This window comes from Bacillus rossius, chromosome 3, assembly GCF_032445375.1.
Source record: "Bacillus rossius redtenbacheri isolate Brsri chromosome 3, Brsri_v3, whole genome shotgun sequence".
NCBI classification, from domain to species: Eukaryota; Metazoa; Arthropoda; class Insecta; order Phasmatodea; family Bacillidae; genus Bacillus; species Bacillus rossius.
Genome location: NC_086332.1, coordinates 26,982,009 through 26,995,618, shown reverse-complemented (window position 1 = coordinate 26,995,618; position 13,610 = coordinate 26,982,009).

The following is a 13,610-nucleotide window of genomic DNA, read 5'->3' as shown; positions in this document are numbered from 1 at the left end:
ATTTTTTTGTAAATAGCGTTTCTCCTTATGTATGAATAATAGTATTCTTAGTATATACTCGTTTATGACTGTTAAGATTTTAAGTTTTCTAAATTTTTGTTTACAGTGAGCTGACATATTGTCATGTGTCATTATACGAATAGCTCTTTTTTGTAATTTTAGAATTGTTTCAATTCCCACAGAGTTTCCCCAGATTTCTATATTATATGTCATTATAGAGTGGAAGTGAGCGTAGTAGACAGTTTTTAATGTTTCAATACTAACTATGTCTGCCAGTCTTCTTAGTACATAGCAGGATACACTTAGCCTGCTAGCGACAGAGTTAATATGGTCTTTATACTTTAGCTGTTCACACCAAGGAATTTAACATTTGATTTTCTAGTTATGATATTACTGTTAAATTTTAATTCAAACTTTTCTTCTACTGGATTATGTCTGTTCCTAAAATTTATACAATTTGTTTTAGAGGTATTTAGTACAAGTTTATTTACTTCCAACCTGTGATTTAGATGGCCAAGGATTAATATTGCTTTAGACACAATGTTGTCTACATTTTTACCTTTCACTAGTATTGAGGTGTCATCAGCAAATAGCACTGTGCTGGCTTGTGGGATATTTAAAGGGAGGTCATTAATATACACTAAGAACAATAGAGGTCCTAGGTTACTACCTTGAGGGACTCCATGTTTAATGACTTTCCAGTCTGAGAACACTATTTTATTGTTTGATTTTATTTCCACTCTCTGTTTGCGGTTGTGCAAATATGAATACATTAGCTCAAGTGCTTTGCCTCGGATACCGTAATGATTAAGTTTTTCAAGCAATATTTCATGATTAACAAGATCAAAAGCTTTAGACAAATCACAAAAAATGCCTAGTGCTGTGTTGCCACTATCCAAGATTTCGAGAGCTTTACTAGTAAAATTATGTATAGCATTTATTGTCGATTTGTGTTTTTGGAATCCGTATTGATTACTGTTCAGAATTTTACAGTCCGTGAAGAAGGATGATAGTCTATTATAGAGCACTTTTTCGAAAATTTTGGCAACAATTGGTAATAAGCTAATGGGCCTATAGTTTGCTGCCTCTTGTGTATTTCCCTTTTTATAGACAGGTAGTATTTTTGCTTTTTTTTAAACAATCTGGTACAATACCTTCCTTAAAAACCTCATTAATTAATATTGATAACGGCTTAGCAATGTGATGTCCAGCAAGTTTTATTATTTTGTTAGATATGCCATAGACATCTGACGAATTTGAGCTTTTTAATTTATTTATTACTTTTAATATTTCCTTTAATGATGTTGGGTATAGGTAAATTGATTTATTGTTAAATGTGCAGTTAATTTTCAGGTTTTCAATAGCATTTGTTATTTGAATGTTTTTTGTAGAGTTTAATGAATCAGCAACATCAGTAAAAAACCTGTTGAATTCTAAAGCAATCTGGTCACTGTCATGATTTATTTTACCATTTATTTCCCGATTATTTACTTCTTTTTCGATTTTAGTGCCCCTGCTTAGTTCAGAATTAATTATTTTCCATGTGGTTTTTATTTTATTATCACTTTGAGTGATCCTGTTTTGTATATTCTTTCTCTTTGCCAGTCTTAAAACTTTTTTGTAAATTTGTTTGTAGTTTTTATAATATTGCTGAAATTTGGTGTCGTGACAGTCTGTTTTACTAAGATAATATAAATTTTTTAGCTTTACACTTGATGTAATTATTCCCTTGGTTAACCATGGTTTAGGTTTTTGGTCAGTCCTAACTTGTCTTTTGGAAATGATGCATTAGTAATGTTTATCAATTTATCAATCAGTAATTTAAATTTTTGTTCAATGGTTGTCATTTCATCAATATTTAGCCAAGTTTCTTTACCTAAAATATTTAAGAATGTTTTTTTACTATGTTTATTAATGTATCTGTATTTTAAATAGTTAAATTTTCTATCAGGTAAATGTGCTGATTGCACTCTAATTACCTGAGCCATATGATCTGAAACTCCATAATCAATGACATTACTTGTATAGTCTTTATAGTCAAGGTTGGTAATAATATAGTCAATTGCAGAACTGGTTAGTTTAGTAATTCTAGTATGTTCATTGATTATGTTAAGTAGGTTATAAGAATTAAGTATATTCATTAATTTTCTTTTGGTATTAGTTTCTTTTAAAAAAATCAATGTTTAGGTCACCACAAATAATTATAGAGTTTTTTCCAGTGTTCCAAGCTTTTTTTATTATTTTATCAAATTGTTTAAGAAATATATCAATGTCTCCATCAGGTGGCCTGTATATACACAATATAATACATCTGGCATATGCCAGATTGGTTTCGACAGCAGAGCATTCAATTAATTTTTCTTTACTTAACAAGACCAGATCCTGCCTACTCTCTGTGAATTCTAACAGATCTTTATGAATGTAGATACAACTACCTCCATGAGTTTGTTTAGATCTACTATAATTTGATAACAAAATATAATTTGATATAGGGTATAATCTAATTTCATCATTATGCAACCAATGTTCAGTAAGACATATAATATTTGGAATAGTGGTTTCAATTGTTGACAGAGTAGTGTTTACCAATACTTCGAGTTCAATGAGTTTGTTACGTAGTGACTGAATATTCTGATGTAATACAGTAAGTGTAAGCCTTTTTGATGCCTGGAATTTGTTTTGTTTATTGAGAGCATTATCTTTAGTTTGAGTTCTTAACTCACAAGGCTTTACATAAGTACTAATGTTATTTGGAAATACATAATTTGTTATATTTATATTAGTATTACAACTGATTGTGTTTAAGAACCGAACCTCATTGGAAGTATTATTGTTAATTAGGTCGGTTCCCTTTTCTAGTTTCCCTGTGTAATAAAACCCAAAGGTATAGCCTTGGAGATTTTATCCCCATGTGACAATGTGTTAATTGCACTATAGATTAGACTAGTCAGCTTCTTTTTGCCTTCACGATTTAAGTGCATTCCATGTGTTGTAAACAATTTCCTGTCCAAAATATATCAGTTTCTACAACTTTAACATTTCTAAACATACTACAAACTTTGTAAATCCTACGATTTGTTTCCTTGACAGCTACATTAACACATGACCAAGATGGCAGGTCATGCCTAAGGGGTATTTCTGTAACAATCACATTTGTTTCCTTAAATGATTTTAGTTTTTGCTTAAGTACCTTTATCGCTACATCACCTTCATTTTTTGAAACGTCATTGGACCCACCAATGATGACAACTGAGTCCTTAGGTCCGAGGTTTTTACTTACATTTTCACTATCACCCAAGATAGTTTGCAACCTTGCGCCTGGCTTCACCATCCCTAATACACACTTCTCTGGCATTGAAATACACAACTCTCCTGCAATCCCTCTTCCATGGCTGTCGGCAAGAATTACTGTGCTACCGGACTTTCTTTGCTTCTTTCTTGTGTTTACATGTTCAAAAGCCTCACCTTTCCTTTCTTTCAGAACATCAAACTTGTTATATACCGGAATGGAAAAGTCACGAGGTGAAGTTGATTTTCCTGACTTACGTTTTTGTACCACTTGCGTTGTTACAGTGTCTTTTTTTTTGAGTGACAAGGATTTCAGTTCTGATTGCAGCACATTAATGATTTCTCGGAGCGAACTAACTTCTTCCAGAAGTTGGTTTATTAGAGCCTCCTGCTTATTCGTAGTATTATTTTCAGAGTCTGTTGTACATAAGTGTTGCGTGGTGTCATATTCCAGCGAAAGGGTTGCCATGTTGTTTTCGTCTTCTTCATGTATTACACACGTGGCACATTCCCACTCGTTTTCAGGAAAGTTGTTTTCTTTTACATCACTACACTTATTAAAATGATACCACTTGTCACACTTTTCACATAGAATTCCATTCCTAACTACTTTTGTACATTTCCCACACCTAATATCTCTTAAAACACAGTTTTTCGGCGGTGCTAACGAACAACACTTTTGAGTCGGCGCCATCTTTAGGTAGCGATGCATGCCGTCTCCTGACAATTCCTAATTCCGGGCTTTCAACCAATCTCGAGCGGTTAACACCTGGAGTTCTACACGCCGTCTGGCGGCCATAGTCACCACACGGGGCTTCTGGGTTGAAGCCACGACCAGTTGTCACTCGCTCTTGAGGACGGCTGCAACGAGGCACTTCATTCCTAGCGTGGCTTCAATGCAGAAGCCAAGAAGTAGTTACATTGTATTAAATGGGCGCGTGCGGACAAAGAAGGGAAGCTGCCAGCCCTATCTGTGGGGCGTTGGTCAATCTTACCACAGTCGAGGGGGCGGGGGAATAATACCATTAAGGAAAAACTACCGTATTTTTCACACATCGTGGTTATCACAATACAGTGCTGCTACCTATAACACATTTTTTTTTTAAATTTGTTTTTTCTCGTGTGTGATCTGTTGGTTTATGATTGCAACTACAAAAAAGTTACCGTCAGAAGTGCTATCCGTAGGGACCTGCAAAATTCGCGGGTTCAATGATCTCTAGAATAGACTCTTCTACACTCTACACACTCAAGCAAATGCCACCTGTTCATTGACTGCTGACTTGTGAGTCGTCTCGACTGAGTGTCTGTGATTCGACACTTTGAGCGAGGGTTTCTAATTGACCCTTATTAATCCAGATAAACAGTGAACCAGTGGTAGAAGCAGCGCTAAGGTATAATTATTTGAATTGTAGTATATCACGTAATGAATCCGCGAATTTTGCAGGTCTCTAGCTATCCGCAGTCTTTTAAGTTATCCTGAGAAATTGCTGGGGTCGCCAGCCCTACCTAACTACGTATTCTATACACTACTCTGAAAAGCAAAGCCGCTGTACTCCTTTCATGGAGTGTATAATAATGGCAGAATTCCCCCTCTTTCTTGTGGTGGTTTTCCGCGCCCCCGAGTCGAAGACGCCGGTCTGCAGGTGGCGTGATGCGAGGAGGTCTGATGGGGGAAGGGGTTGGAGAGGGGGGGGAAGGGCCGGAAATTCCCTTCGCGATGTGTGTGTGGGAGGGGGAGGGAAAAACAAGAGAATGCAGTCTGTAATTTCCAATAAGCGATCTGGCTCGCAGGTAAGCCCTGCATGTGCCAGGGCCCCCCAGGTCCGCGCGCAGGGAGTGCGGGAAGGGTTGGGTGAGCGCGACGTGCCGCCCATTCACAAGCCGGCAATCTCGTGACGTAACGTCCTCCTCGACCGCTGGACCGGGGGTGCTTCCGGATGCCTGCGACGGCCATCTCCCGGCACTGTGGGAGCACGAACACACTCCTCAAGCTGGGTTCATAATTAGAGACCTGTAAAATTCGCGGATTCATTTCGCGATAGGATAGAGTCCAAATACTTTTGACATTATTTTGCTTCAGTGATTGGGCCACAGTTTATCTGAAGGACTCTGGGCCAATGAAAAATCTTTAACAGAAGAATTAGCGAATCACGATCATTCCAGTCAACAGGTGTTACGAGTCGGTAACCAATCAGCAGATGTAATTTGCACGAGTGCATAGAGGATCATGGATTCTATCCTTTAGGGATTTGAAATCGCGAATTTTACAGGTCTCTATTCATAATTAAAAACGTACGCGACTGTGCACGCGACTTGTGCGAAATAAGTTCACAATTGAAGTCTTACTGTTATTTTTAGCCAGCGAAATTTCTACTATATGCTACTAAATAACTACATTAACTACCAAATTACTATCCCATGACGACATCTGACAAGCAATTTGTGAACACAGTTTTTCAACACATAAATTAATTTGGGTTATGTGAAATTTTTTAGTTTACCATTCTACCCCTCAAAATATTTAGTTTTTCTTTTACATTAATTTCGAGTCACTTGTCATAAGTAGAGAGCTGTAAAATTCGCGATTTCAAATCCCTAAAGGATAGAATCCATGATCCTCTATGCACTCGTGCAAATTACATCTGTTGATTGGTTACCGACTCGTAACACCTGTTGACTGGAATGATCGTGATTCGCTAATTCTTCTGTTAAAGATTTTTCATTGGCCCAGAGTCCTTTAGATAAACTGTGGCCCAATCACTGAAGCAAATTAATGTTAAAAGTATTTGGACTCTATCCTATAGCGAAATGAATCCGCGAATTTTACTGGTCTCTAGTCATAAGTAATAGCATAATTAATTTTTAAAGTAGGAATTACACCTGAGCATTGTAATATCTCAATGATTTCTTGCCACAATATGATTGATACAATAAACAGTTCTTTAGTCCCGGAAAAATGGCTTCCTACTCCCCTTCCATTGGTTGTTGCGCCATGCGTCCGTATAAGAAATGCAATATTTTAATTTCCCTTCTAGGCGCACGACCGTTCTGTGCGCTACTGTGAATCGGTATGTCCGAATACATGGCGGTAAAATATTGTGCGAATGACCTACTATTCTTGTTAATTTTTAAATTGTGTACCTAGCATTACACCTACCATCATTTCTGTGCATATATTCACATTTTCCCGTACAGCAATTCTGCGTGGTTACATTATTTTAGTGACGAACAAAAACTTGTTTAATATTCCAATATAAAATTCACAGAATCACATATTTAAAAATAATTTCAGAAAACATGTTTGTACTTAACATTATAAACCGTTAGTTTTGTCCTCATACGTAGTTAGGTATGCCATACGGTATTTGTTTCAAAGAACATAAAGGATTGAATTTTTGCTCACCATACATTAAATCATTTCTGAAATTGAGTTTTTTTTTAAATGAAAGGTTATGGCATTTAACTACAAACGAAAAAAACTACTGCGTATATCACGTTTAAAAATAACAAGACAGTAGGTACAACCAGAAACTTGAAACTTTCGTTAATTACATTTCGCTTTTAAGAGCATGGAAATGTTTTCTCTCCTAGTGTTAAATATTAAAAGAATCCCCCTGAAATTTGTGACGAAAACGTGTCGTTTTAATCGTCAATCGTTGACGTTAAAATGTAAGCTTAGTTAAAATTAAATATGAAGTTAGTATGAATATAAAAAAAGCAATGAATGAATGGGAATGAATGGATACGGGAAATGGGAGCTTCCAGAGAAACGACACTGACTCACGGCCATGCCTGTAACGGATCCCACCCGTGAACATTCCTGGTGCACTTTCGCACAGGAATATAACCTTTATCGCCTTGGCGAGATATCTAAAACAAAACTTTCTGTGAAAACGTTTAAGTTTGAAGTACGTTTTAAGTACGTTTAAGTCGCATGGTTATGAATAGACAAGTTTGTAACCCCAGCAGTGCCACGAGGAGGCATGTGGTTGCCATTGGTGCGGAGAGGCTATATATTCGCATCCAAGCACCCATTCAGTGAGTCTGTTGGGTCATGTCTCGGATACTAGAGCCGGCAACAGCTCCGACACCTCAAAGGACAAGTCATCTTCCCCGAAGGGTCAAACTCACTCCTGCCTTTACAGGAAAATTTTCTGGAAAACCAGAATTTTCTGTAATTTTTTATACAAACAGAACCAAATAAAAAAACACACATTGTCTTTCTTAACCACCCATGCCACTGTCTACCAACTGATAGGAACAAAAAAAAAAGTTGTTAAACAGTACCTACCAATCTGCAGAAAATCAACTTTTGTATAACATACATCAACCTATCTTAAATTATGTTTATCTATGTATGTTCATAAATGAAAATTTTCCTTAAAAATGTTGTAGTTGTATGATCCTTCTCACATTTGTTTCGGTTTTGAACATTTGACATCGGCTGATTATAGGCATGTTTTCTAGGTGTTGGCACACACATCTCTTTCGTATGTTACTAAGGTTATTTATGATATACGTACATTGTAACCAGCAATGGCACATGTCCAAAAAAATGAAAGTTTAAAATCAATCTTCCCCGTTGCAGAAACATTCAAAGAAAGTACTCACATTTCTCTTGTGCTAGAATATGCAATGCGGTGCTCTCAACTGAGGGAAGCCTACGATGTACATTCTGTATTGCACAGACCCGAATACTCACGTTGGCAAGCCTTCTTTCAACAGACGAGAGAGCCAAACTCCCAATCGTGAATCTTCGGTTTTTTTTGTTCATTGTAAATGAATAAAATGTACAATTCATGATAACTAATGGTCAATTAGGTTAGGTTAGCTACATTATAAATACTTTGAAACATTATGGACGGTTGATTTGGTTAGGATATCTACATTAAAGATACTGTGAAATAATGTAAAAAAAAGCGAACATGAACTTCGGGGAACATCGGGTTTGGCTCTCTCTTCTGTGAAAAGAAGGCTTGCCAACGTGAGTATTCGGGTCTGTGAAATACAGAATGTACATCGTAGGCTTCCCCTCAACTGAGCGGTATAAGCCCTCGCTTCGCGAAACACAACTGCAGGAAGACCCAGCTAATGTTTGGTGTCGGTTAAGTAAACAGAAAAAAAAATTTCTGTACTTTTACAAAAGAATCCTCTGGAAACCAGTTGCCAAATAAAAGTTTGTAATACTATACAACAAATATATTGCAAATGTGTACCACCCTTGTTCTATTTTCCTATGGTTATTTTTGCATGTATGATAGTGCTGAGTATTTCCAACGAGTATTTACGCATAACTTAATATTTTGATTGATGTTTCATTCAGGAATATATAAATATTTTTTTAAACCATTGAAAAGATAACCAGATTTTAAAATAATTGTATTTTATTTAGTTTTATTATGCTCATTTATGTGCGCAATTAATACTGGAAAGCTATACAGGGAACGGTTTACTAGCAATAACTACTGAAGGTGCTGGGACTATACCAAGCAAAATTTCCCGGGTAAGAATCCGAACCTAGTACTACTGGGAACACAGTTTTGTAGTAATACAGTTGCTTTCGTGAAAATGTACAAACTTACAGATACCTGTAATTTTAAGTGAATATTTCTGTTCAATTCACAAAAAAATAAAATGGTTGTCTGTAAAGTCGGTTTACGGACGATAGTTTAACGTGACGTCATAACAAAACATTTATGAAATTATTGCATACTTTTATGAATAAAATTGAATAATGTTTATTGAATTATCACTATTTTGTATAGATACAAAGAAGGAGTGAAATTAAATCTACACTTTAATTGATAAATTTACTTTTATTTGCACTCATTAATTCAAATATGTTTATTACTTTAACAAATATTTTTTTTAACTATAACTTTTATACATGCTTGCTATTTAATTTCTTCCAAACAGTGTTATTCTGTTAATGATAGGACGATGATAGGAAAAGTAGGAAACGAATGGGAGTGTTTCAAATTTAATGTGCCTCGAAAAAGTCAAATCGATGGTTGTTCCAATCGAGTGGAAGAGAGATAGATGCGGCGCAAGCGTACAATGAGCGCAACGGGACACAGCGTAACGGGAAAATGTGCGTAACGGGACACTTTTTCGTGCGTGCAGCCGGCGTTCATCGATTTATTATACATTGTCACGTCAAAAAAGAATTTACAGTGTACAGTCCAGCATGGCAAGTAAGTTGAATCCTCATCAACATTGGAACAAGTCTGAGCTGAACCAAGCACTGCGACTTGACAATGCAACCTGCCTGTGCAGCTAAAGCCACGTCTCTCTGACGGGTCGGAGCTGATGGTGCAGTCGCGGATATGGCATTTGATTGGTTCACGTGACCTATGACGTCACGAGCTGATGGTGCAGTCGCGTGGGGCGGATCTGTCTGACACCTGAGCTGGAGGTCAGACAGGTCACACAGCACCGTCTGCGTCTGACGTCATGGACATATTCGCCAGCGAGACGCGTAGTTAGTACGAACAAACTAAAAAAAAAAAGTTTTTATGTTTAGGTTTTTATCATTTTATGTGGGTCACCATTTTGTTGTGTTTGACGCTTGTTTAACATTCCAATATAAAATTGTTCTGAATCATATATTTAAAAAATCAGACAATAGCTGTATCCGAATAGTGGCCTAATGGATCCATTAGCTAAGGGATCCATAGATAGTGCATCGTAATGGACGCGGCCATCTTTGAGTTGTATCCGAATTCTCACAAGGGATGTCGATGCATCCTCTCATGCGTCCACTAATTCGAAATTTTTAGGGATGCGACTCTCGCATCCACTGATACGTCCATACATCCCTTAGCTTTGTTATTGTGAACATAACCCTTAAAGAGCTAACGTGTGATACGAGATAGTTAATCAAAATTGATTTTGAACTAGAAGATAAACTCGTGAAATGTAACTATGGTATTTATAAATACTTATACCATAAGTATATGTTTACATAATTCACATACACAGTAAATTAATTTAATTTGTAGGAGCAACAAGTCCCCGATTCAAATTTTCTTCCATATTTCAATTCCCAACGATAACTGAAATCATCCGAAATTATTTAAAATTTTGAATGTTCATTTACGTTTTTACTGACCCACCTTAGATGTTATGAATATAAAATGCCAATCCACATTAGAACAATGACAAACCAACAGGTAGTGCTAGCTGTAAAACAATTCGGATATCGTACATCCTTTAGAATGAAACCTTTAAATTGTGGGTGCATTTGTTTAGGGATGTAGGGACGTGAACTTAAAGGACGCATCCCTAGGTATTCGGATACAGCCAATATGTTCGTGACTTGACTTTAGAAACAGTTATTTTTGCCCTCATATGTAGTTGGATAAGAAATGTAATTGAAATTCTATTAACTCACACGTTGGTTTATATTTATTTCATTTTGTAGGAAGTTAAGGAGAGAAATCTACCGCGCTGCCCTCTGTGCAGTCTCATGCGAACCAGGTGCATCGTGCGAGTCAGCCGCGGCACGCCTCAGCAGGAAACGTACCAGACAGCACGGTCAGGCAACACTGTCAGGCAGATCAGAACACGTGTCTGCGCCAATGGGACGTCCGCGTGGCAACACAGCTTTCACATGCCACGACAGGCAAGGAGTTTAGCGTCAACTTCTTGGTTATTTGCTTTATTCCTGATTTTTATGAAAAAATACTTCGGAAGTAAAACTACGGAAATTAAGCACCGTAGGCTACAATAACAAGATGTAGTTAGAAAAAAAAAACAAATTAAAATTTTTGAAAAAACCCATGACGGCTATAAACGAAATCAAAAAAAGGATTAAATAATTTTTTTGATAAACCTCCGTCTAAAAGGAAGTAAGTAACGAAAGATAAAAATAAAAGCATTTTAAAACGGGTTGATTTGTCGCGAACCCTGTCATATAAATAACTAATTATGACTTTTCTTAGTACTTCCTACCTTTTTGTGCCTTTTTGTTTTGTCGTAGATATAGACACAGCAATAATATCCAATATAGGCACTACACATATTCACCTACCTATTAATGTATGACAAACCCAAGAATATCCGTCGGGGCTGCCATTGCCAACTCTTGTTTCCAATTTCAATTAAAATTAAGCAATAGAGAAAAAGATATTATGTGTCTGGTAGAGGTGCAGCCATTTATATAAATTAAAGACCACATTTATTTACGTAAACAACGCAATTTCAATTATTCACAAACTCATAAAACTGCAAAATGTTTGTTCATTTCGAGGCAGGGAATTGTTTGTTGCGACAAGGCTTTGTATCAACCTAATATTTTTATAAGGAAACGTTTGTGTTACAAGCTAAATGATTGCAGTTAACTACAAACAAATGTAAATTATTAAAGTGAATTCCTAGGAGAACAAATAACTAGCAATAATCACATCATTCTTTAATAGTACCTCTGACTTGAATGTTATATATTTCATTTGAAAAAAATATATGTTTTAGTATTTTTTTATTTTGCCATAAAGAAAATTGTTTTATAGTTTTCATGAGTAATCTGCCGACACAATATGCAATAAAACATAATATGAAATATGTGTTCATATAGTGAAGCATTTAGTAGAAGTTGTCATGAAAGAAAATATAATGCCAAAAAAATACAGTAAGTCAATATCTTCCACACCTGTCAACAGCGTTTGTAATACAACGATAATTTCTTTCATCACGATAACAGTGAATCCAAATGCATACAAACATAATGAAATGAATTTTTTTTTGAAAAGCTTTGGTGAGTAATATTACCCGATTAAATATGAAAATTTTGACTAAACTTCTTTTTCTCAAACAAGTTCGTTAAAACAAACTATGTAGTGCGAATGTATTGGCAAGCCACATTTTTTTAAAATCTAGTTGTTTGTTTCTGTTTACCGAGTGGTTATAAATCGCTTGTTGCCAGCAATGACTTGCTTTGCTGACGCATCGCGTCCTTCTCCCCGTGTATGTCACGCTATGGCAAGTTTGCCAGTTGGTGTCACACAAGTCCAATAGATAGCAGAAGTGCAGCATCATACTGTATTTTTGTTTGAAATTGACAATACCAACATTATGGCGGTAAAATATTATAAATTTATTTTTTCTCGGCAACTTTTTTTGTTCCAATGTTTTAAAATCAACATGAACCACCAGTGCGTAAAATTCCCGAAAGAGTTAAAGTGACCCTTCCCCTTTAAAAAGTACTCACAACTGTGTCAGGTCATTAAGAAATATCAGTGCGTGAAATAAACGAGTATTGTGGTGAAAATTGTCAACGATTATGATAGTTGCTACGCTGAGAACTGAAACTGTAATTTTGTTGAAATAGGTTTTAATTAATATTTTTTTTATGCCCGGGCTTAGGAATTTTTATAAGATTATTTATATATTTTTTTTATTTAAATATCAATGTGGTAGTAAGTGAAAAATGGCAGTCTCTGGATAGTAAAATACGTGATTGTAGTGTTACTCCAAGCCTCCCGGTCATGAGTCGCTGTACAGGTTTCTAGTGAGCGACGCTTGCCCGGAGTAGGGAGGGTGTGTTTCCGACAGGCTGCGACCTGCACCAGCAAGTCTGCAACGGCCTGCCGAATGCTCCCCTCCTCTCGCTGGTTCTGCAGGGGGAGAGGCGGGCAACAGAAAACGCGGTGTTTGTTTTCACAGATGACCAGTCCGAGTGGCTTGTCTCCGAATTCGTGTCGTTAAAATTACCTCGGATATTTACAAATATGATATACCATCTACAACTAACTATTTCTCCTAAAAGGCTCAAAATCTGATGATAAAAAAAAATTGACTTCATTTGTAGCTTGAGACTAGCTGAGGCACCCGTGCTTTGCAAATAAATTCAACATTGTCTAAAAATTATAGTTTGTACAATATATAATTTTTTTTTGCAATTTGCTATAGATACTATTTTAGCCTACTATTGAAATAAATTCTTTTATTCAGCTTAATTAATTAAAAAAGTTATTCATTTGCAAAAATACCTTCAATAAATTGCCACAAATTACTAGTGTTATTAACAGTTTCCAAATTGGTGTTATAATTTCACTTCTCGATCTGACTCACCTTACATTCAACTGGAAGATTGTCTGAGCCTCATGCGCACGTAAAATTAAAAATTTTAACACACATACACACACACATATATATATATTTGTCACTAAGACTTATCAGCAAATCAGTTAATACACAACATGACCACCATAATTTTTGCAGATCTTCTCCTGTTTCACAGGCTTAAACCAATTGATGTAATAAATGTGTGATTTAATATATATTTAAACTGAATGTTTGCTAGAGTATATATGTACATATTT